Source organism: Jaculus jaculus, assembly GCF_020740685.1.
Source record: "Jaculus jaculus isolate mJacJac1 chromosome Y unlocalized genomic scaffold, mJacJac1.mat.Y.cur SUPER_Y_unloc_1, whole genome shotgun sequence".
NCBI lineage: Eukaryota > Metazoa > Chordata > Mammalia > Rodentia > Dipodidae > Jaculus > Jaculus jaculus.
Genome location: NW_025423386.1, coordinates 2,701,499 through 2,726,536, shown reverse-complemented (window position 1 = coordinate 2,726,536; position 25,038 = coordinate 2,701,499). Strand labels below are relative to the sequence as shown.

Here is a 25,038-nt window from a genome sequence, read left to right as displayed (position 1 = left end):
ATCCCTAACTCTTCTGCATCCTTTATGAGCAAGAATTACATTGCTATCATAAAGACATTCAGTTGTATAAATTTTTCTCCAGCTGTTTTGGGGAGTGGAATCACACTGGGGGAAGCTCCTGGAGGTGGAACTGCCCCTCTACCTGGGTGTCTTCATGAAGGTGGTTTTCAATTTCACCATGTGATAGTCCTCCATTAATCCTCAGAGGTGGGGAATCTGCATTGTGATGATTTTGCCTAGGGAACTATGGGCAACACTGGAATCCAGGTTGTTGTTGTGCATTGTTAGAGTTACAGTCCTTGGTTATATTGGTGGACCTGGTGATAGCAGATTGGGTCAGTTACAATACCTGCAAGGATTCTTGATAGCTCTCCGAGACCCACTACTGACATGTATACAGAGCCTTCTGTCCCTGAAAATAACTCGATTTCATTCTGATCCCCCCACCATGTCCACACATGAACTTCGATACCCTCAGTTTTGCTACTGTTCCCGCACTAACCTACATCACACAGCATCAACATCCAATACAGGGTCCAATGTCTTTCCCCAACCATCTCCATCAAAGGACTAATATCTCCCCACCCATGGAGTGACCATCTTGCCTCTTTGCATGGCACGCTGGGAATCATGGTTCTGCCATTCTCGTCTTCTTTCTCCCTCACTCTCCTTTTGAGATAAGGTTTTACTCTAGCCCGTGCTGACTTAGAATTCACCATGTAATCTCAGAATGGTATCAAAGTTAGTGATTTCCTAACTCCACCTCTTTGCTGGGAGTAGAAGTGTGCATCATCACACCTAACCCTCTTCTATTTTTAGAACAAAGTCGGACCCCAGTGTCATGTGTCAAAGTATTCCAGGAAGCTATGCCTCTCTCATAGCTCATCTAGCTTCCAGAAAACTGCAATGTTCAAGTTATAATTCTAGTTCTACAACTCAAGGAGTCATTCTCAGAGCCAGTTTTCAAATAAGTCTAAAACATGCCAGTCCAGGATCTACCCTTGCATGAATGAATCCAGAGTGCCCCAGTATTAGCACTACACAAATATTGAAGCCCCAGAGCACTCACAGTAAATTCTGTACTCAAATACAACAATGGATTTAGGTTCTAAGCATCCTTCTCTGCATACTAACTCTAGCTGCCATCATGTCCCTCCAGCACCTCACAGGCACATACTATTCCAAGGCCATACTAAATCCCTGGCTCCCCTGGTGAGCAATGAGTAACCACACCATTAAACATGTTGCCAAAGAGAAGCTCAAGACCCAAATCTGGATTCTGTTCATGTTCTCTGAAGCCCTCTTTTGCAATCTCCCCCATTATATTACAGAGTATAAAAGGAATTTTGACCTTAAAACGTTTCCTGTGGATGGTTTTACTATTAGAATATAATTCTTTATGGTCCTTTCAGTAGTATGTTGTATATTAACCGATGCACAATGTATTTCTTATAACTTCCCTATGGGCAAGATGGAGAGTGTCACCAATGCAAACTCAAAGCACTGAATTTAATATATCTACATGGCAGTAATTCTAGTGAGTATGAGATATTTTAGGGTGACTGTGTGAAACCAACTCTACAGTGCCCCCAACTTCATGGTCATGTTGTTTACCTATCTGTTTCTCTGAGCCAGTGTTGGACAGAAGCATCTTGCCATGTGAGAGTTTTATTGTTCCTCACTCTTCCAGGCCATCCAGCTCAACTTATATGGGCTAAACCATCAAGTGTTGCTGTTGATAATCTCACTGGCAGATGGAAGTTTGATAACTCATATCTTAGCTCCCCAAGTGTGTGGTTATGTCACGTCGGTCATCACAAATGTGAGTATAATGACTCAGATCTGCTGGTATTGTCTTTCTAGATAAGTCAGAATGCTCACCTCTAAACTAGCACAAACACTTACACCACTTAAAACCGTGAAAGTAAAGGCATGAGGAACTTCTCACAAACTATAAAAGAGGTATTTAGCTCTCAATTTCATATGAATGGATTTCAGAGGTCAGCAACAAATTCTGCTACTTATTCCAAATCCTACTTTCAAAATGCTCTGAAAAAAATAGGTTGTATTTTACCCATACATTTTGGGGAAACCCTTTTCTCACAAGGTTCTCAATGTGGGATTATACAATTATTATGGCAAAAGGCACAAACATTTATTATCAGATAAACAAACCATATTAGAGCCCTTTAAATCTACTATGACCTTACAAATATCAGTTTTTAATGAATATTGGCAATTATTCTTTAAGTTATAGATAATATAGATAATGACATTGGTGTTGTAGCACTATACTATAGTGGGGAAATCATATGATATAAAACCTAAGATTGTTTTCACTCAGTTGCAAAAGCATAATGCAAGTCCTCATAATGCAAACTCATACAGAGACATCAGGATTTATGGTTTACATCATATTCTAGCGTTGTCACTATGGGATGGGATGTGATGAACACATGGCGGTTTATGTCCTCCATGCTTTCAAGCTGTGGGATGTGCTTGATTAGAATTCGTAGGAAATCTATGGACATGATGAAATCACTGCAAATTTAATGAAAATTGAAAATGTACCATTAGAAATTAAATGATTAGTATAAAATTTCAATATTTAGAGTAATCATTCCCCAAACATATTTTCTCTAACTGCTTCCTATTCACTTTATCATTCTCAAATTAATAAATTAATAAGAAAATGAATAAATTAATGATTTTTTAAGGTAGGATCTTACTGTAGCTCAGGCTGACCTGGAATTTACTAGACACTCTCATGGTGGCTTTGAACTCACAGTGTTACACCTACCACTGCCTCAATACTGCTGGGATTAAAGGTGTGTAATACTATATCTGGCCTAATAAATAAATAAATATTTTAAAGTAGAGTTGGAGAGATGGCTAAACGGTTAAGGCTCTTGCCTACAAAGCCTAAGGACCCAAATTTGATTACCCATTGCCCATTTAACGTCAGACTCAAAGAGTTGTGGATATATCTGGAGTTCATTTGCAATTGTTGGATGCTATGGAATGTCCATTCTCAACCTCCCTCCCTCTCTCTTTCTCTCTCTCTCTCTCTCTCTCTCTCTCTCTCTCTCTCACACACACACACACACCCTTTCATCCCTCTGTCTCTTTCATTCACTTTCTCTCAAATATAAATAACATTACTTTTAAGTGTCCAATGTCCAACTATATTTTACATGTTTGGATGAATGTCGGTTTTTTTCAGGCAAAGAAATGACAGATGTGCATTTTCTGGATATATTTTCTATGCTGTCATCAAATTCTTATCTGAAAATTAAAAATATAAAATATATGAAGCACATGGTCTACTCAGACAATTTTTAAATGGTAAACGTAGTACAATATATTCAAGTAAGTTCATCCCAACTTTATTTATATCACTGCTGTTCTTAGGAACTCAGCAGTTAAAACTTTTATTTTTTTTTTAATTTATTTGAGAAAGAGAGAGAGAGAGAGAATATGGGCACTCCAGTACCTGTAGCTCATGTACCTGCAAAAAATAACTGGGACTTAACATCATAACAATAATCAATGAGTATAATTATTCAGTTTCATGTTTTTGTAGGTAGGATATCTGGGGGGTGTTGAATTAGAGACACAGTTTTGGTTTAGGATTACATTGAAAATGGGATGACAAAAATAAGATACTGTTCACTTCAGTAGTACCTTTACTACAGTTGGAATGATACTGATTACATAAACATGGCCCCTGTTCAGGGATGACAAACGACTTCCTGAAGTTTTCCCTATTTTGTTTTATTTATATTTATTTGAGACAGTGGTAAAGAGGGAATTGGCATCCCAGGGCCTCCAGTCACTGCAAAAACAAACCACCGACACATGTGCCAGCGCATACCTCTGGCTTATGTGAGTGCTGGGGAATCAAAGCAGGGTCGGTCCATTGGCTCTAGAGGCAAACATCTTAACCACTAAGCCATCTTTCCAGCCCAAGTGTTCCATATTTTAAATAAAGAAAATTTAGGCACCTCAAATAAGTAGAAGAAATGGTATTGTCTGATCTTGAACATATATTTCTTCTCAGTCCCAAAGGTGGACTACTTCTCAATGGATTTTGTCTCAACGACTTCTATGATATTAACAATTGACTATTATTATAATGAAAGGGAAATTCAAGATGTGTTCCTAGTATTGTGTAAGTTATGCAATTTGATTCTGTGTTGGAGAAAATACATCTCTTTACTTTGGAGATGAGAGTATGCATGCCTATTTTTCACAATCTAGCCTCTTCCCATGTGTCTTGAAACCATACCAGAACTTTATGAAAAATATGTAATTCTCTCTTTTGTTGATTCTTTTTGTTTGTTGTTGTTGACAATGAAGACAAGAGGGAAAATAGAGACATCAAAATAACTAGAAATTATTTATAAAGAATTAGAGATTCAGTGAACAGGGAGATATGGGAGGAGGGGGAGCAATGTTTACAAGAGGGTGACAATATCAGAGTATATTGCGTACAAAAACTATAGTAGAATTCATGGACTACATGAACACTTTTGGTGATTTCCCTTTCTGTATATTTTGATACGAGAAGCACAGAGACTATATTCCACAACACAGACTAAGATAAAATAGATATACTCAGATCTAATCATCATAAAATTCCATATGTGCAATCCAGAATTCCTTTCCATTTGAAGAACATACATGAGAGAAGAAATTACTTTCATGTCATTTTTCCAAAGTGTAGAAAAATGAGATAATCCGTAATGTGTGAATCAATCTCCCATAAAGTTGTCCTTGCTGGGTAGCATTACCAACATGAAGGGGATAATGAACAGAAGGTGTGAGATACCACTGGAAGATTAAGCTTGATCAATCCATACTTTACAAATTAGGATAGGTTTTGTGTTCAGAAAGGACTCTAAAGGTTATATTTTCTGATCTCCATCCCATGAAATGCAGGGAAAATGCCACATTATAAGTGAAGAGACACAAGAAGAGTATGCCAAGCTGACTAGTGAGAAAAAAATGTCAAATCAAAATATCCTGGATGTCACCAAGACAGGTGAATCACTCTTCTGCTACCATGGAAACATAAAGATTAAAGTTTAAAGAAATCCCTGCATCTTCTGATAGTCATTTCTCATTCAGAGTTAGTTATGATTAAAGATCTTGGATATTAAGAGAATGAAATATCATTTTATTCTATCTATGTTGTATTTTACAGACACCTGTGCTAAATAGAGATATTGACTATGTAAGTAGAAAATGGCCCTCACAACTCTTGTAATGTTCAATGTAAATAACATGTGAAGTCATTTGAAATCAGTAAAACAGAAACTATTCATACAAAAGCATGAAATAAAGAATGTACTATTGCAATATTTATAATTCACACAACATGAAATTAGTTCAGGATAGACACTGAGTTTCTTGAATTGAAGGCTAAATTAATAAATGTAATTAGAAAATACAATCTAAAATATGAGTATTAAACACTTTAATTCTCTTGTGAATACTGACATCACATGGACAGCATATGTACAATATTTCAATGGGACTTATCTTTGCCATGTGTGGCCTAGGTATATTTATAATTAGTGTGAGTTTGGGACATCACTATATACACAGGATCTCACACTTCTATTATTCATTGCTGTTTGCATTTGATTGTTTTTTTAGTATTAATAGCTCTCTTTGTCATTAAATGGCTTCATTTCAAATACCTGTCAATGTATTCTGAATAAATAAATCTACTACTGGGACTTAGATGAACAGGCCTACCTCAGAGTCTTTGTCAGAAGTTGAATATGGTTTTCTTTGCCTTCTTGTTTTGGAAAGCTATATTTGTTGATGGAATAGTAAGTGAGAAAATCAAGTCAATTTTGAAGTAGAAAAATATGCAGATTTTTGAATAAATAGTATTAGCTATGTTTTGTCACCTTTTTCTTTGAAAATAAGGAAGTATATGGATTATCTGACAAAGAGGTTAACACTTCATATGTTACTGCATTCAAAAAGATAACTGCCAGGCATGGTGGCGCATGCCTTCAATCTGTGCACTTGGGAAGCAAAGGTAGAAGGATTGCCATGAGTTCGAGGCCAGCCTAAGACTATATAGTGAATTCCAGGTTAGCCTGGGCTAGAGAGAGACCATACCTCAAAAAAATAAAAGGTAACTCAAGGCAGGTTGTAGTTGTGAATGTCTCTATTCCTAGCACTTGGGAATCATTATGACTTCAAGACCAGCATGAGATTACATAGTGAATTCCAGGTCATCTTGGGCTACCACATCGAGAAACAGCTTTAGTGGGCTCTGACCATCAAGGGTAAGATTTCATTCATTCAGACATAGCCTTATTCCCCTTCTGACCCCTCACATATTGCAAAGTCCCCCATGGCAAAATAACATTAGTAGACATGGTTCAGCAAGTGCTGGAACTGCATCATTTAGAAACAGCCTTAAAAATCTCAGAAAAAGAAAGTTAGTGATGCAAACGTATGGAAATTGCCTTCATAAACCGTACGAATTTCCCTTCTTGAGAACTAACGTTATAGACTCTGTCAGCAAAGGTAGAAATTGTCCTCACTGAGAAATTGTTTCAGCAATTGTGTTGGCAACTGACGAGGAAATGTAGGAATGGCTCTATGAGAAATGGTGTTTTGCGTCTCTGTCCAGGAAGTGTTGCATTGAACCTCATTAATAAATAGACATAGCAGACCCTGAGTAGCAAGTATAGGAATATCCCATACAGTGAATGGGAATTTATGGGCTTTAGCAGAAAGGTCAGGAATTGTTATACCCGAGAAAAGCTTTAGGACATGTGGATCAGCAGGTACAGGAATTAGCTTAAAGAAGAAAAAGACTTACATGAAGAGAAGAAATTGCCCTTTTTGACAAATAGCTTTCAGCAACTATGCCAAGGAGTAAACCAAAAACTCTTTCTGGCTTTGAGGACCATATAGTTCCCTTTGATCAACATCACAAAATGGCTTGCAACCAATTTCTGGAACTTGGAGATGCTAGCCAGAGCTAAATGATTTAGGGGTAGGATTCACCCTTCATTATCCAGACCTCTTCTTATCAGACAATCCCTCCACATGTCTACTGAGTGTAATATCTCTTAGTCCAGTGTATGAATTACCTGTATTGAGAGATAGCCTTAGTAAACTGATCCCAGCAAGTGTATTAAGTTGCACCAGTTTAAAAAAAAAATTGCTTGTTTGAGAGAGGAATAGGCATAGAGGAAGAGGGAGAAACGAAAGTAAGAAAGAAACGTAGTGTGTGTGTGTGTGTGTGTGTCTGTGTGTCTGTGTAAGGGTGCACCAAGGTATCTGGCCTTGAAAACAACCTACAGAAAAATTTACCACTTTTTGCACCTGCCATTACATGAATCTTGGGGAATCAAACCCAGATTTCCAGTCTTTGTAAACAAATCCTTTTATCCACTAAGCCATTTCTCCAGTCCTGAATTACCATATTGGAGACATAGATGTCACAGACACTTTTGAGTAAGTGTAGGGATTGTCCTCATTGAGAAAATACTTAGTCACTTCTGGCTCACACAATCACAACAACACAACCACCACATGTTCTCACTCATCTGAAGTTCCTAATATGAAACAGGTCAAATTGATTACATGACTGAAGAGCATCTTGAGGCTTGGACAATAGTGGTGGGTATGGCTTAAGGTAAGGGAAAGAATGGGGGAGGACTCAAAACCTGAAGACAAATTGAACTGGTTCCATAGAATCCTAAATGCTGGAAATCAGACTAGAAGGTGGAATTCTCAAGCAAAACTTAGATAGACCACCTGAATCAAAAGGTACTGAAGAGAGTGAAAAGAAACCTAACCTCAAATTTCTACTGTTTCTCTTTCTTCCCTGGATTTTTATTTTTTTTCTTCCCCTTTGGCTCTGACCTGTAATTCCCTGTACCAGGATGTGGCCTACAGCCATAAGGAGTTGTTGATTAGAAAGACCTATTATACCTCCCAAAACAAACAAGACAGACTTCTGACAGAGCACTTGAATACCCCCCACCCGCAGAGGTTAATAGTAAGATCCTGCTGCTGAAGACACCAATTGCTGTCAGCTGGAACCATGGAGAGACCTAATTGGAATCCATAGGAGAGTCAGTCTTCAGATAATTAGCCCATCTAGTGCTGGAAGTCGCTACATGAGATACCAGGTGGAAGTGGCCAAAATCTGTCCATGCAACTCAAACTCTAAGTTATTAATAGTTATCCTATTTAACTGGCATTGACTTCACTCTCCATTGGAGAATCTGCTTATCTTATTCAGATGGGACCTGGACTTGAGGGGATAAACAACCCAGCACACTCCACCATAGCCCCAGCTGAAACCACAAAATAATTGGGGAAATGAGCAAGAAGGTTTATACTCGCATTTAGGCTGATATCAGCACAAGAATGATGGAGAAAGATACTGAGGACACTCAACACCTACCAAACCAGACATCTAGAAGCTCGTAAGTGCCCATCACTAAAGTAGACCTAAAATGCTCAGTGAATTTTACAGAAGAAGAGTCAGAAATATTGTTATAGCCGCAAGTTGGGACATTTTCAATTTTGCACAAAGAAACTGCCTGTCCCCCACAATTGACTGCTGCCCCATAATGCATGACTCATGATACCCATGGGGTTGACCTGCATCCCTAATGAGGTAGGACTCTTCAGAAAAGGGGGAGGGAGGAGGAAAAGGATGGTACCAACATGTGTTTATACAAATAGGCCCATATCTAATAATAATAATGAAATAAGATATGCTCTCACAGTCTTTGCCCAGCAATGTGTCATTGCCCCTTCATGGAGAAATAAGTTGAGTATGTTTTGAACTATGACTGGAATGTGAAGGAAGGATACTCAATGAGCAATAGCCTTAGTGATCTTTGTCCAGCAAAGATAGGTAAGGGTGAGGCTCGTTGAATGTGACTCTCAACAGAGGGCACACAAAATGACAAGTACTCTTTATTGTTGTTGTCTAAAGTGGAATTCAAGTTGGCAACCTTATTCTGACCTTTGTCTTTCCAAAGGGAAACATTCTAAGAAACCAGGTGCAGAATTGAATCCGTACATAAAAGATATACAGTTCTGTAGGGAGATCAAATTTGCCAAGGCATTTCCTCTTAACTGACCCCACAAAAAGCCACAGTGCTCCCAGAAAGGCAGAACTGGGGTGCTTCTATTAACTTAATGGGAGATTAAGTCCAGAGAGCACTTTCTGGGACTCTATAGAAATGAATAATTCTGATACATAATCATGAAATACATAAATCTGAGGCACAGTTTTATTGTTTGAGTGTAGGTTAACAATATGAAAAATAGAACTCTAGCACTTAAGAGTATACAGCGTTGGGAAATGAACCAGATCAGCTGCTAGCAACATTACAAAAAGTAATTAGTGCTTTTTAAACAGTCTGTTTAGGAGGCAACAGACACACTTCTGAAGACAAGCACAGGTGAGTGTATATTTTGTGGAACATTGTCTGCTGAGGGAAAACTCACTCTTCATTGCAGAGAAAAGGACTCCCTCTGTTTTAATAGGATTTGTTTAATGGAGAAGGTAATGGACACAGCAACAACTGCCTTTGCAGCTTCATGTTGAAATCCCATTCTGTTTGTCACACTAATATGGGTGATATACAATGTGCCAAAACAAATCTTCCCAATATTTTGAGAAACTACTGAGCCACTTTGAAAAACAGACCACCACGGGTCACTATTGCCTTTAAAGCAGGGAAAATACAATACATAGTTATCCTGTGTGAAAAACTCTTCATGTCCCATCCTACTATATGCAACATTCCATTTGTTTGTAGCTAATCAAATGCCTAAATTTTACATATGGTGGATAAAATACCCACTTCATTCTATTAAATTGTTTGTCCACTATAAATTCAGCTCTTTTTCATATAGATAAATTCTGAAAGGGAGGGAGTAGAAAAAAACTAATAAATATCCAAAAGATCACTCAAAATAGTTTTTTTTCTCTAAGGTGTTAAATATGGTCAGTGGAGATTGCTCAGTGGATTAAGCTTTTGTTTTGCAGGGTAATAACTGGCATTCAGATCTGTAGCTCCACTATAAGTGCCAGGCATGGTGGTCTACCTGTAATTCCAGTGCCTGAGAGACAGAGACAGGAAAAAACTGGCTAAATAAAATATATCAGTTTTGGGTTCAAGCTATATCTAGATGAGGTGGGGATAAATCAGCGAAGACACCCAAGGTCATCCTATGATCACTGCATGTGAACTAAGACACACGTGTCCACCCACATATATGTGAACATGCATACACACTCCACATATATACAAAGGTACAAAAATTTTTTAAAAAATGAAACTGGGTGTGGTGGTGTTTGTTTATTATCCCAGTACTTGATAGGCAGAGGTAGGTTGCTCTCCAACACCAGACTACATAGTGAGTCCCAGGTCAGCCTGGTTAGGGTGAAGACTTCACCTCAAAAATAATGAATAAATAAATAAATAAATAATAGCATATAAAAGATGTTTAAAGGCCTCAAGTTCTCTAACATTTAAAAAATATTTTATTGCTCTGTGGTCTACCCATGTCAGTGTATGGGCAGGTAGGTGGGTGGAGCAGCCTGGGATCCAGCTTAATGAGAATCCAAGGCAGCCTGGGGCAGTTACAAGTAGCCTGGGTTTTTGCTCTCTCTTTCCAAAGCCGCCTAGACCTTTACAGGAAACACCTGCCCCACAAGACACTGGAGAGGGTAGGATCAACACTAACCTAAATCTTCTACATCTTCCCTCCCTCCCTCTCCCCCTCTCCCCTCTATCTCTCTCCTCTCTAACTCTTGTATATTAGTTATGTTTTTCCTCAATTTATTAGTGGGCACTGGCCTGTAACCCCCACTTCCAGCTTGGGCCTACCATCCACAATGAGCTTTTGATCAGAGAAACCTACAAGGTTTCCCAAAACAATGACAGACTTCTGTCAGAGTACTTGATGACCCACCAAAGGCCAGTGGTAAGACCCTATTGCTGAAGACTCCATATGCAGCTGATACGCAAAATCCAATGGCATGGCTGGAAGCCAGGAGAGAGTCAGTCCCCAGACAGTCAGCGTGTCTAGTGCCAGAAGGTGCTACATGGGCGACTGGGGGAAACGACCAATATCTGTCCAAGCAACTCATGGTCTAACCTACTTAGCAACAAATAACCTGATGTGATGCCTGCACAAGTGCAATAGTGGCACACAGCCATGGTAAGGAACCAACTACTCTTGATTTGGCTAACTGATCCCCTCAGTGGTACTAGACCCATAGCTGGAACTGGGAAACAAGTCAGAACCACACCCAAACACAAGCCCACTCTATCAATCACGGGGTATAAGAGGGCCTACACCTGTCAATCTGTCTATCAAAAAAGTAAGTCTTGTCTCAATTTTCTTGGTGCTAACTTACTCTCCGTTGGAGAATCTGCTTCTCTTTTTCAGATAGATGCAGATCCTATGGAGAGAGCTGCCCCAACATACCTCAAAATGGGCCCAACTGAAACTAAGGACAACTGGCGAAATAAGCAAGGGTGATGTTTTCCTGTGAACCGGATACCAGCACAAAGGGGAAGGAGACCAACACAGAGAAAAATCAACTCCTACCAAATCAGAGAGCCAGAGCCTCAGAGGCCCCCAACACCTCAGCACTGAAGCAGACCAAAATGAACCCAACATTCCTCAGGGAAATTTTGTGGAAGAGGGGGTGGAAAGAATGTCAGAGTCACATGTTGGGTCAGGATATGCAGAGACATTTATCATACCAATAACTGGGGCTAACTCCACAAAGCACGACTCATTTACATCAACAAGGAGGGTCCAATGGGAGAGGGTAGATCACAGATGAGCCTAAACAATGGTACCAAACTGCCTGTATTTACTGAAAAGAAAACTAATAAATTAAATTAAAAAATAAAAGAAAAAAAATATTTTATTTATTTATGTTGACAGAGCAAGAATAAAAAGAAGATAGCTAGAAAATGAGCATGTCAGGGCCACCAGACACTTCAAATGATCTCAAGAATTACTCACCAACTTGTGCTTCTAGCTTTCTATGGGTACTGAGGAATCCCACCTGACACCTTTGGCTTCACATTAACCACAAAGCTATCTCTTCACTCCATGTTTACAAACATCTTAATGAGATTATGATCACATTCTATGGACGCAGTCACTGTTGTGAATTCAGGAGAAAGTAATTGATTCTAATTCTATAATTATGAGAGGAGTAGGAAGATAAACAGGCAGAAAAGGAAGGCAAAGATGAGAAGAAGAGGAGGAGTGTAGGAACAGGGAGAGGAAAAGGAGGAAGAAAGCATAATGGAGGCACACAACAGGAAGGACAAAAGAGGTATGGTAATGGAGATAGTATAAGCTATCCCTGCAAGGTCGCCCACCTCACAGGCAATCATAAGTGAAAATGCCTGCTTGAGGTGCCCTGGGTTGACTTTGAACTTATGCCTTTCACATGCTTAATGCCAGCTTTGTTTATAATTTTTTATTAGTTTTCTATTCAGCAAATACACGCAGTTTGGTACCATTATTAGGCTCATCTGTGACCTACCCCTCCCCACTGGACCCTCCTTGTTGAGGTATATGGGTCGTGCATTGTGGAGTTGGCCCACAGTTATGGGTAAGATAAATGCATATGTGCATATCATGACCCAACATGTGGCTCTGGCATTCTTTCGGCCCCCTCTTCTGCAAAATTTCCCTGAGCCATATTGGGTTCATTTTTGGTTGGTTTCAGTGATGAGATGTTGGGGGCCTCTGAGGCTCTGGCTCTCTGATTTGGTAGGAGTTGATTTTTCTCTGTGTTGGTCTCCTTCCCCCTTGTGCTGGTATCTGGTTCATCAGGAAAACAGCACCCTTGCTTGTTTTGCCAATTTTCCTTAGTTTCAGTCGGGGCCTTTTTGAGGTATGATGGCCACCCCATCATACCTTAATGCCAGCTTTGTAGGGTGTGGGTAATTCCTTGGGCAATCTGCCTCTTAACCATGCTCCCCAGGCTGTGCTATAAGAAGGTAGGTGAAGTCTTAGCTGAGTGGCTTGGCCCCTTAAACACCCCATCATACCCCTTGTACTTGTCCCATTTCTCAGGTCCCTGTAGGCCTCTCCCAGGCACAAACCAACTACAGATTGCCAAGTGGGACTGACAGAACCTATAATTCTGTACCTGATCTCCCAGTCTCTCTTCCAGTACTGAAACACTGGTGATCACAAATCCCACTCCTGAGAGTTCTGGGCACAGTCCAACTAAGCAAGCAGTGTCCTATCTCTTCAGGAGCCCATGTACAGATTCACATGACTCCATTCATTTTCCTTGAGTTTTGAGAGCTGTGAGGAGCATGTATTCTGTCTTTTTAAAAAATATATTTATGGGCTGGAGGGATGGCTTACCAGCTGAGGCATTTACCTGAAAATGCAAAGGACCCAGGTTTGATTCCCCAGGACTCACATTAGCCAGATGCCCAAGGGAGTGCAAGCATCTGGAGTTCATTTGCAGTGGTGTGCCCATATCCTCTCTCTTTCTCTACCTCCCCCATCATTTCTCTGTCGAAAAATAAAGAAGCACAATAAAATATTCTACTTATTTACTTATTTATTTTGGCAAAAAGCAAGAGGCAGGCAGACAGAGAGTGAGTACAGGCCCACCAGGGCAGATACCACTGCAAAGGAACTCCAGATTCATGCCAATTTATGCATCTGGATTTACGTGGACACTGGGAGGTTGAGTCCAGGCTGGAAGGCTTTGCAACCATGACTTCTAGGCCAGATTGCTGCATGGTTTCTATGTGATATCTGGGCAATGTTTTGCTTCTGAGTCTTGATTCTCCTGGCCTCAGATATTTGCCTTGATGTTTTCTTCCATTCTTGAACATATCGGTGCAATCACAATTCTTACCACAAGGGGGCAGGAGTCAACTAGAAATGCTCATCCTGGAAGGTTTCCTTAGTATGGGGAAGGGGGAACCCTAAAACAGAATTCTGAGATCTTTACTGAACAACTTGAATATCTGGACCTTCATCACAGTGGCTTAGACAACTTTGTACACCGAGAGGGGTGTGTTTAGACCGACAGAAATAAATACAGTCAGTAACTTGTCAGAACAAACTGACATCTCATAGTTGGCTACCACAAATACCACAAAATTAGTGTACCACTGTTTCATAAATCTCCATGGGAGCTTATAAGCTGTGCTAGATTTGTAGACACAGGACATGACCTTCTGCATGATTCTTCAGATGATTAAGTCATGGAGTGGTGAGATAGCTTCATTCCATCTCTCCATCTTGTATATTGGTCTATGTTAAAACTTTTCCACTCTAGTCTTCCAGGATCCAAAAGTAAGATCATGGTACACATGCATAATAGCATAGTCAGTCCTTACCTATTGAGAAGAGACGGTTGGCGGGTGTATGTGGCAAACACCCGTGAAGTGGCTGGATAAACTGGTCTACATTCGTATAATCCCCACTATTGGATAATTTATAAACTATAGAAATCTGCCTCCCTTAGGTATGGAGGTTGGTAAAATCTAAGATAAAGGTCCTTACAAAACGTGAGCACTGCCGTTTGATTCCAATATGTCAATATTTTCTCAGGTGGAATAAAAGAAGAGCCAGTTACTTCAAGTGAGCTCTTTTGAAGGGCCATAATCCTCAGAGGGGCATCTTGTTTTGGATTTAAATAGTAACATGGGTATTCTGGAAGGACACCAGGTTCTAGGCATTGAAAGTGGTTGGAGACTATAAATTTGGGAGAATGAGGAAGCTGTTGAGAATAAATGGTCCCCTGGGGGGAAAAATATACTAAGTGGGGTTACTCAAGATCAGAAAGAATGAATGTTACGTGTCCTCTCTCATGAAAATCCTAACATCGAAGATGTTCTATTTGTTTATAAGTTGTAATGGGCATGAATAGTAATAGTTAGCAAGCTAGAGAGACACCTGGGGAGAGGTAAGATGGGGATGGATTACAGGAGGGGACAGAGTGAGTTGTAAGCTTGGAACAAAAACATGGGGGAGATAGGCTAAGGGGGGGAGAGGAGAATGGAGATACACAAAACTAAAGATGCCATGAATAAGTACTATAGAAAGCTATTTCTTTGTTAATCACTTAAAAGATATAAGTCTGAGAGAGAGAGAGAGAGAGGGAGGGAGGCTGGAGAGCAGTACTGTGCAGGTGGGGGGGGGGAGAAAGCATTACCCTAAAACAATAGGCCATAGCTAGTAAGTCCCACTACCAAAACATGGCTAGCCCCTACAGTGAGCTTTTGATCAAGAGGGGCCATGAGTCCCCACAACACATTTCAATCCACTCCAAAACACTTGATTATTCTCTAGAACTAAATGGTAAATCCCTATTGCTGAAGACACCATGGGCTGTAGTTTCAGCACATTGAGAAGTATAGCTGGACAGGATACACTCTGAGCTATGACTTATGCATTCAAGACCCTCCAGTGAACACTGATACTCCAACGGGATGGGACCTAAGTGGAATGGGGGTGCATGGGGGGAGAGAGGGGATATTGAGTATAACTCAATGGGAATATGACCAATATGCAATATGTTTATATAGTGAAGTTCTCAATTTAAAATAAAAAGGAATAAATGCTCCACCAAAATTTCCTGGTATTTTTCCTGGGTTACCAGACTTCCTCCACCTTCTCAAAGTTCTGCAAATATGACCCAATTATCTAGGAAAGCTTAGCCAATCTGATACAGTTCCTAGCAGCATGCATTGTCTTGGCTTCTTCATTGTGAACAGCTGATCCAAGCTCCCATCATCAGGGAATTCCCACTGTGATGGACTGGGGGCCAAAATTACTGCCTTAAACCAGTTCTCAGGTATGTGGTCCCAACAATGAAATGGTAAATGATGTGCTTAACTTCACTCCAACTCCATCATCTTCTTCTACACATCAGCTGACCTGGAATTCACTCTGTAGTCTTAGTGTGACCTGGAACTCAATGCAATCCACCTACCGGTGCCTCCCTAGTGCTGGGACTGAAGGTGTACACCACCAAGCACGCCTGGATTTCTGCACATCACATGATTACACGTCATTTACAGCTCCTCTGATTTCAGTGATTGGCTGTAGATTTGTAGAGTTCAAAAACAGACGATTGATTCTGACTTTTCACTGCAGAAGCCACTGCACAGCCTTGATATACTTCTCTGTATTATTTGAACTCTCAACTGCACCAAGTCTCTTGTGCCGCATGATGTCTTTGTTAAAAGGAAAGCTATAATTCTGTTGGCGTGTGTGTGTGTGTAAGAGAGAGGGGGTAGTGAGTACAGTGTTGTATAGTTTATGTACATGTATGTGACTTTGTGTCACCCCACATGCTCACCAAATATCTGGTGTCCACTCCATTTCTCTTCTCTCTGATTTTATTTTGAGTCAAAGTCTCCTTTTATTTCTTTGAGAGCTTGGAGGAAGGCTCTGAATAATGTAGGTTCTTTGGTAGCCGGTGGGACTGGGGAACAGTTCCGTTTGACAATGGCGAGCTGTTTTCCATGGGATCTGGACAGATCATGCTATCCTTGGCAGGCATGGGACCCATTTAGACTTCACGCTTGCAGATGAAGAATACATAACTATTGAGCCATCTCTCCATAGCCCTGGAGCTATAAATTTTCACCTGCTCATTTTACATTATCAGATTGTTTTTCCATAATCATCCTGGAGCTTATGAGTGCATTTACTATTGATGCATGTACATTTGTGAAATTGATAATATGATAATAATAAGGAAGGTAGAAGAGATGATGGAAGAAAAGAGGAAGGGAGGGGATGGGATGGAGATAAGGAAGAGGAACAAAGGGAGGTGTGGAAAGATCAGCCAAAGTGCAATTCCCCTACAGGGATTGTCTCTAGTTGTTACAATGAAGAAACATCTGAGGTCAATTTACTTTACAAAGAACAGAGATGTATTTAGCTCCCAGCTTTGGTGTGTAAAAGTTCAAGTACTTCAGCTGAGGCCCTGAATAGAGTCCTCTTTGACTGTGCCACCTGATGGCAGGTGACAATGGCAAGATTTATGTATGGAAAGAGGTAGTAGCATCACCAATCAGAATGTCAGAGAGAACATGGAACACCCCAATCCCATCGAAGGGCTTTAGTTCTGGTTCTTAACTGGAAAACAAGTTCATTAGTACCTTTGAACCAGAAGTGATGGAATGAAGAAAGGAGTGTTGTGACTTTGCAAGTTGGACATTCAGGCATTCAGCAGAGACTAAGAGATTACACTGACCTGACTTATCCTAACTTCAGGTCTTAGTATGTAAAATATAATGGTCAGATACTCTGGAGGAGCACAGTTACTGAAAGTGTTTCAGGAGGTGGACATTCAGGCTTTCAGTAGAAATTAAGGGATTATAATGAGGTAACTTACCCCAACTTCACTCTTAGTACCTAAATATGTAATGGTGAGATACTCTTTGGAGGTGCACAGTTGTTAAATGTGTTTCCTCAACAGCAAGTTAGCATAGATACATAGGTGTGATGCCAACTAGGCCCATTTTCCTCAACTGTGTTAGTCAGAACTGCTGTGAAAAAATACCTGGGAAATCAACTTATAAGGAGAAAGATTAACTTTAGATTATACTTTCTAAGATTATAGTCAAGTTGGAGCGATGACTTAGTGATTAATTTGCTTGCCTGCAAAGCATAAAGACTTGAGTTCAATTCCCATGTATCCACATAAAGTCAGATGCAAAAAGGGGCATCTGGAGTTTGTTTACAGCAGCTGGAGGCCCTGGGGCACACATTTTCTGTCTCTTTTTTCTATCTTTCTCTGACTGCAAATAAATAAATAAATAATATGCAAAGGTTGTCTTCCATACTTGCTTGGGCTGATAGCTTTGAATATGTGGCAAGATCATGGTAGAGACTGTGTGGTGAGCACAGGTTCTCACCTCTTGTTTACCAGAAAGCAAAATGAGAGAAGGAAAGATGTTCCCCTTCAAGGGCATGTCCACAATAAGATACTTCCTCCTGCTTGCCTCCATAAGTTTAAGGTTCTGCTTAATGATGACATTTCTTATACTGCCTTAGGCCTTTATCAAAGTCACAAGTCACTACAAGATTTCCTCACATTATGACGAATTAGTGGTATATTGAAAGCAAGCAAATGCAGGGAAATTTTTTCTTACTTTGACACAAATTATGGCATGAACATTCTTTTCCCCATGTTTTTTCTATATCTAAAACATATCATATATTTGAATAGTACCCTCTTCACGTAGCTATAAAAAGTTTTATACAACTCATGGTATAAATATATTGTTAGGGGCTAAGTGGGAACATAACTTCAATTTAGAATTAAAATATCACAAGTCAATTCCTCAGTAAATGGTAGGGATAAAATCTTGTAATCAAGCTTTTTATTTATTTTATTTTATTTTATTTTATTTGCATATGCTACCTCTTGCTATGATTGTTGTGAATCCAAGATGGTAAAGGAGAGCAAACTTCATTAGTTTTAGTAAGTGGCCATAAGGATTTATTTGAGCCATTTTAGCTGTCTGTCTCCATGACAACCCTAAGAACAGCATCCAAGTAATGATAACAGAAATGGACTAACTTGCCCACATGGCACTCTTCCTCCCAGAACGAGCAATGGCAGGTCTTTCAACATGCTTGAACATGACAGAGGCCCCACTACCTGTGCCTGTGGTTGTCACACCTGAGGTAAAAATACTCCCTTTGTATTCTACATGAGTCCAAATTATCAGATGTCAAGTGAGGGCATGTAGAACTCACTAAGCCACATGCACACTAGGAAACATTTGGGGAGAACCAGCTGGCCATGCATCCCCTAGTTCATCTGGGTGCACACAAATCAGGCTGTGCACTAGTTTGCTAGAGCTCATGAACCAAACTACCACAGCTCAGATGGCTTACATAGCAGAAATTTGCTTTCCGATAGTACTGGGTTCTGGGAGTCCCACAGCAAGGTGTCATCCAGAGACCTCCTCTGAGGTCGCTCTCCTTACCTGGAGATGGTGCACCCATGTTTCAATGGTGTTCTCACTCTGTACATACCTGCTATTGATTTGCAGTTTGATCCCATTGTGATCAGATAGAATGCAAGGAATATTTCAATATTCCTGTATAAGTTTTTTGCTTTGTGTCCTAATATATGGTCTAATTTAGAGAATGTTCCATGTGCTGCTGAAAAGAATGTATATTCTGAAGCATTTGGATGAAATATTCCGTAAATATCTGGAAGGTCCTTCTATGACCTCATTTAGTCCAGGTGCCTCTTTGTTTATTTTTTCCCGGGACAACCGGTCAATTGATGAGAGTGGGGTGTTGAGGTTACCCACTACCACTGTGTTTGGTGTTATCTGTGACCTTAGTTCTAGTAGTGTTTGTTTGACAAATTTGGGAGCCCCCATGTTAGGTACATATATGTTTAGGATTGTAAAGTTCTCCTGTTGGAGTGTGCCTTTAATCAATATAAAGTGTCCTTCCTTATCTTTCTTAACTAATGTTGGACTGAACTCTACCTTATCAGATCTTAGGATAGCAACCCCTGCTTGTTTTCTAGGCCCATTTGCTTGAAACACCGTTTTCCAACCTTTCACCCGAAGATAGTGTCCATCCTTTGCAGAAAGGTGGGTTTCTTGGAGGCAGCAAATTGAAGGATCCTGCTTTTTAACCCAGTCTGCAAACCTATGTCTTTTAGTTGGGGCAATGAGGCCATTGATATTAACATATATTATTGAAAGGTGTGTATTAAATTTTACCTTTTTTGGTAGTTCTGGTTTTGCCTTTGCTCGCTTATGTTAGCTAGTATTTGAGTATTGTTTGTTTTTTCTGGTACCTTATATGTGTGCTTTTCTTTTTCTTCAGCTTGGAGGATTCTTTCAAGTATTTTCTGTGGAGCAGGTTTTGTCTTCAAATAGTCCTTTAGCCTACTTTTGTCATGGAATGTCCTTATTTCTCCATCTATTTGAATGGATAGCGTCGCAGGTAAAGTCACCTTGGTTGACAGTTGTTATCTTCCAGAACACATAATACATCACTCCAAGCCCTTCTAGCTTTCAATATTTTTTTTCATTGGTTGGTATGTTTGGTAGTTTGATTAAAATATGGTGAGGAGAGGTTCTTTCCAGGTTTTGTGTGGCTGGGGTTCTAAAGGCTTCCTGTATCTACATTGGCCCCTCTTTCCCAATTTGGGGGAAGTTTTCTTCTATGATTTTGTTGAAAATGCCTACTATGCCTTTGGAATGGAATTCTTCTCCTTCTACTGTGCCCTGAATTCTTATGTTTGATCTTTTCATAGTGTCCCGAATATCTTCAAATTCCCACTCATACTTTTCTATAAGTTTGTCTTTCTCTTTGTTGGACTGTATTAGATCTGACACCTGGTCTTCTAGCTTAGATATTCTGTCCTCCCCTTCATCCATCCTACTGGTGAGATTTTCTATAGAGTCTTTTATTTCATTAACTGTGTTCTTTATTGCTAGTAATTCTAACTGGTTTTTCTTTATTATTTCTATTTCCTTATTTATGTCGAGTATTGACCTCTTTATTTCATTAAATTGACATCCTGTGTCTTCTTTGCTTCCTTTGAATTCTTCTTTGAGTTCTTTGAGCATATTTATAATCATTCCTTTGAAATCTTTCTCAGGCATTTCCTCTAAATCGTTGTCACTGGAGGTCATTTCTGATGCATTAATACTTTTTGGTGGATTATATTGTCTTGGTTTTTGGTGTTTCTTGTGTTATAATGTATATATTTTTGCATCCTGGAATATTTAATGATTGGATTTTCTAGTTAGCTGTGTATTATTAGATGTATCACTCTGATTTTATATATCTTCAGGGTAGCAGCTTAGGGCGCTAGGTGTGGCTCTCAAGACTCTCAGAGTATCTACAAAAGTGACCGTAGGTGTTGGGTTTGCCTGCTATGAGTGTATTCAAGTAAGCTGAGTGGAACCAAATACAGATACTTTTTAAAATTTAACTAAACAATGTATACTTTCAATGAAAACAACACAGAGTATTTATCCCAGAGTAGGTATTATGACAACCAGATACTGTGTCTGTCCCTTAGGCTGTGTGGTGTCTCCCCAACTCCCTTATTCCTGGCAACAAGGAGGTTAAGATTTCTGGTCTGTGGAGGTTTCCAAGTCAGCTTGTGACCAGGTGATACCCTTCCCTACTGTATAAAAGAAGAGGAAATAAAGTCACTTTAAATCAAGAAGCAACAAATAACAAGCCCAAAATACAGCTCATTTAAGAATGGCAATTCTGCGCTGGAGAGATGGCTTAGTGGTTAAGCGCTTGCTTTTGAAGCCTAAGGACCCCAGTTTGAGGCTCAACTCCTCAGGACCCATGTTAGTCAGATGCACAAGGGGGTGCATGCGTCTGGAGTTCGTTTGCAGAGGCTGGAAGCCCTGGTGTGCCCATTCTCTCTCTCTCTCTGTCTGTTCCTCTCAAATGAATAAATAAACAAAAAGATTAAAAATTAAAAATAAAAAAATTTTTAAAAAGAATGGCAATTCTGACCATCCATCAGATTTAACATATAATTTATCCTGATATGGAAGGTGCAATTAGCACTTCTGATTCAGGCCTATATACCAGGTTTTTTGGGTGGATACTGGCCTGGTGTAATACCAGTTACCTTTTGTGCTGATTTTGGTCTCCGTTATGCTGCTACTGCTTGTGTCCCACTGTTGGTTCAGGTAAGCATGGCCATCTCCCTGGACCACTGCTTTGTTCTCTAGAGCTGGGCACTGGCAGTGGGGGAGGGAGGCTGCAGATGCTGCTCTAGTTCTCTCGCTGTTCCATGTGTTCTTGTACCTTGTGATATGCTCCTCTGTTGTTCACTGCCGTTCTCCCGTCACATTTCTTGAGTTGGCAGAGAATTCTGGTGTGAGTGAAAAAGGCCCTCACCTAGCTTTGTCTGTGGCTCAAGCCAAGCCTGGCGACTGTCTGGCGCATCACCACTGCAGTTCCACAGACCTGTTGGAGCTGCTTCTGCTGGCCTGTGTTGGTTCTGGATCTCTCCTACTTCTCCACTGCCATTTCAATTTCCTATACACCTCACTTTTTAGTAAAAGTGTGTATTTTTTTTTTTTTTGCTTTTCCCCCCCCTTATGGCATTGGTGTTCATACATACATGTGTTTTCCTTAGTCTACTGAAGTTATTTTTGAATGTAGACTACTCCACTTGCTGCTTATATCTACTAAGACTGTTTCTCACTGGTTGCCATAAGCACACTTGCATTTAAAGTCTACTATTTATGAATAATGGCAGTGCCTACACTTTCCTATCAGAGTCTCTAAAGATTTCTCAGAGTCCAATTTGTACACTTGTTGGTCATAGTCAATAAACTCTGTATCTAAATGTTGGCCATTCTACACATTCTCATCAAATATACTAAGGCTATTTCTCAATGAGAAGTATTGCAGACTTGCTTTTCATAGTGTACTATGGACATTTCCCCATGAGGGCTATTCACACACTTGTTCTCAGAGGCTACAAATTCTATCAATTAGTGCAATTGTTACATTTCCAGTTCAGAAACTTCAGAGGTCATTTCTGTATGACAGCTATTTGTATATATGTTGAATGGAGTCTGATAAGGCTTTTTCTCAATGGGGGACATTCTTACACTTGTATATCACAGTCTTTGAAGACACTTTCTCAAAGAGCACAAACTTAGCAATTGCTGCTTATTGTCAAGTAACTAATTATCAATGATTGCTGTACTCGGACATTCAGTGAAGAGTTTATTAAGATAATTCTTCAATGATCACTTGCCAGTATTTGCCTATAACAGATCCCAACACTTGCTGGTCAGTGTATTCTAAAGTATTTTCTCCTTGAGGAAATTACTACCTATTATGTACAGATACTACTAAAGTTATTGCTCATTAGGGGCTGTTCCTCCACTTGTTGGTCTTATTTTGATGCTATTTTCTGAGAGTGATTATTCCACTTGTGGTCAAAGACTACTCTGTCTATTTCTCAATGAGGGCAACTTATAAAACTGCTCATCAGAGTGGAACAAGGCAATACCTAAATGAGGGTCATTCTCACACTTCTGGTCAGAAATAACAAAGGCTGTTCCTCAATGAAATCAATCCTTAAACTTGCTGGTAGTGTTGTACTAAGGTAATTTCTCAGGGAGATCAATTCTTACACTTGCTGTTCATAGTTTAAAAATGTCATTCATGAGGGACAACTCTACACTTGCTGGTAAAATAGAGTGGTTTTCATCAATGATTGTAGTTTATGCCCCTGCTGGTGAGAGTCTACTTAGGCTATTTTTTTAATGAGGATGATTCACAGACTTGTCAGAATTTGCTTTGGATATTCCTCAGTGAGGGCCATGCATTGCCTCTCTGGTCTGAAACTCAGTGAATTCCTCAGTGAGGGCACTTTGAAACTCTCTGGTCCAAGACTACATAAGCTGGTTTTTAATATTCATTTATTTACACATTAGCAGAGGGAGCAAGGAAAGATGGACAGAATTGTCATGCCATGCCTTCAGCTACTACAAATGAGCTCCAGACACGTGCAATATTTGGTGAATCTGGATTTAACTGCATATTTTGGAATTGAACCTGACATGTTAGGCTTTGCAGCCAAGTATCTTAACTGGTGAGCCATATATCCGCCCTCTAAACTACTTATTAATCAGGACAGTTCCAACATTGCTGGTAAGTGACTAGTAATAATATACTCCATGAAGGCATTTATAGTTGCTCATCAGAGTCTACTAAGTCCAGTTGTCCAAAAAGAAAATTTCTACATTTTCTTCCAAGTCTGCTAAGACCCTTTTAAAGAGGTCTATTCCTACATTTGCTTTTAAGCATCTGTGAAGTCTATGTTTAAACAGAGGTCATTTCAGATTCTTGTTCATAGTTGAGTGTTTTTCTTATTTTATTTTATTGTTTATTTATTTAAGAGGAAGGAGGGAGAGAGAGAGAAAGAATGAACATGGGTATGCCAGGGCTTCCAGTCACTGCAAAAGAACTCCAGACTCATGTGCCACTTTATGCATCTGACAGACATAAGTCCTGGGGAACTGAACCTGGGTCCTTTGGCTTTGCAGGCAAGTGCCTTAACCACTAAGCAATCTCTCCAGTACCATACTTGAGTATTTTTCAATAATAGTGAGTCACACACAGTCTTTTCAGGCTATGAAAGCAATTTCTCAATGAGGGCTATTACTACACTTGCTGTTTGAGTATATTAAAGTACCTGCTCAACGACAAACATTCCTACCTTTGCTGGTCCAATTTTATCAAGCCTCTATATGAATGAGGGGTTCTTGGCCATGCTTGCTTATGAATGATATTTCTGAATGAGGGTGATTAATACACTTGTTGATAAATAACTGCTATGGTAATTTCTCAATAAAGGCTATACCTGCACTTGCTACTCAGAGACTAGTGAGGTCATGTATTAGTGAGGGTCATTTGTGCACTCGTTGGTCAGAGAAAATAAAGGCTATTTTTCAATGAGACCAATTCATACACCTCCCAGTCAACATATACAAAGGTAATATCTCTATATGAGTAATTCCAATGTTTGCTGGTCAAAGTCTTTCATGTACTTTTAAAAACTGTTTAGCCATCTCTCCAGCCCTTAAATTATTATTGTTGTTATTGTTCTTCTTATTATTATTTGGTTTTTCAAGGTAGGGTTTCTCTCTAGCTCAGGATGACCTGGAATTCACTATATAGTCTCAGGGTGGCCTTGAGTTCATGGCGATCCTCCTACCTCTGCCTCCCAAGTGCTGGGATTAAAGGTGTGCACCACCACACCAAGCTATTTAAATTTCCAGCTCCAGTACATCAGGCTATGTTTGCAGGGAAGTCATGGCAGCACAAACTGTCACATCTCATTGCATTAAGTACCAGGAAGGCATGCATAGTAAGTGAAGCCCGAGTATCATACCACAAGGCTGACCCCTGCCCCCAATGACTTACTTCCTCCAACAAAGCTCTGAAGGTGCCATAACTTCCCCAAACCTCACCACCATC

The 25,038-nt window shown here is 39.9% G+C and overlaps 1 non-coding gene across 1 annotated transcript; it reads left to right on the top strand.

Moving 5' to 3' along the window:
- The first annotated feature begins 3,667 nt into the window (after positions 1–3,667).
- On the top strand, positions 3,668–3,772 carry LOC123457164. Its single transcript, XR_006634930.1, has one exon. It is a non-coding gene; the product is annotated as a U6 spliceosomal RNA (small nuclear RNA).
- Positions 3,773–25,038: the final 21,266 nt, after the last annotated feature.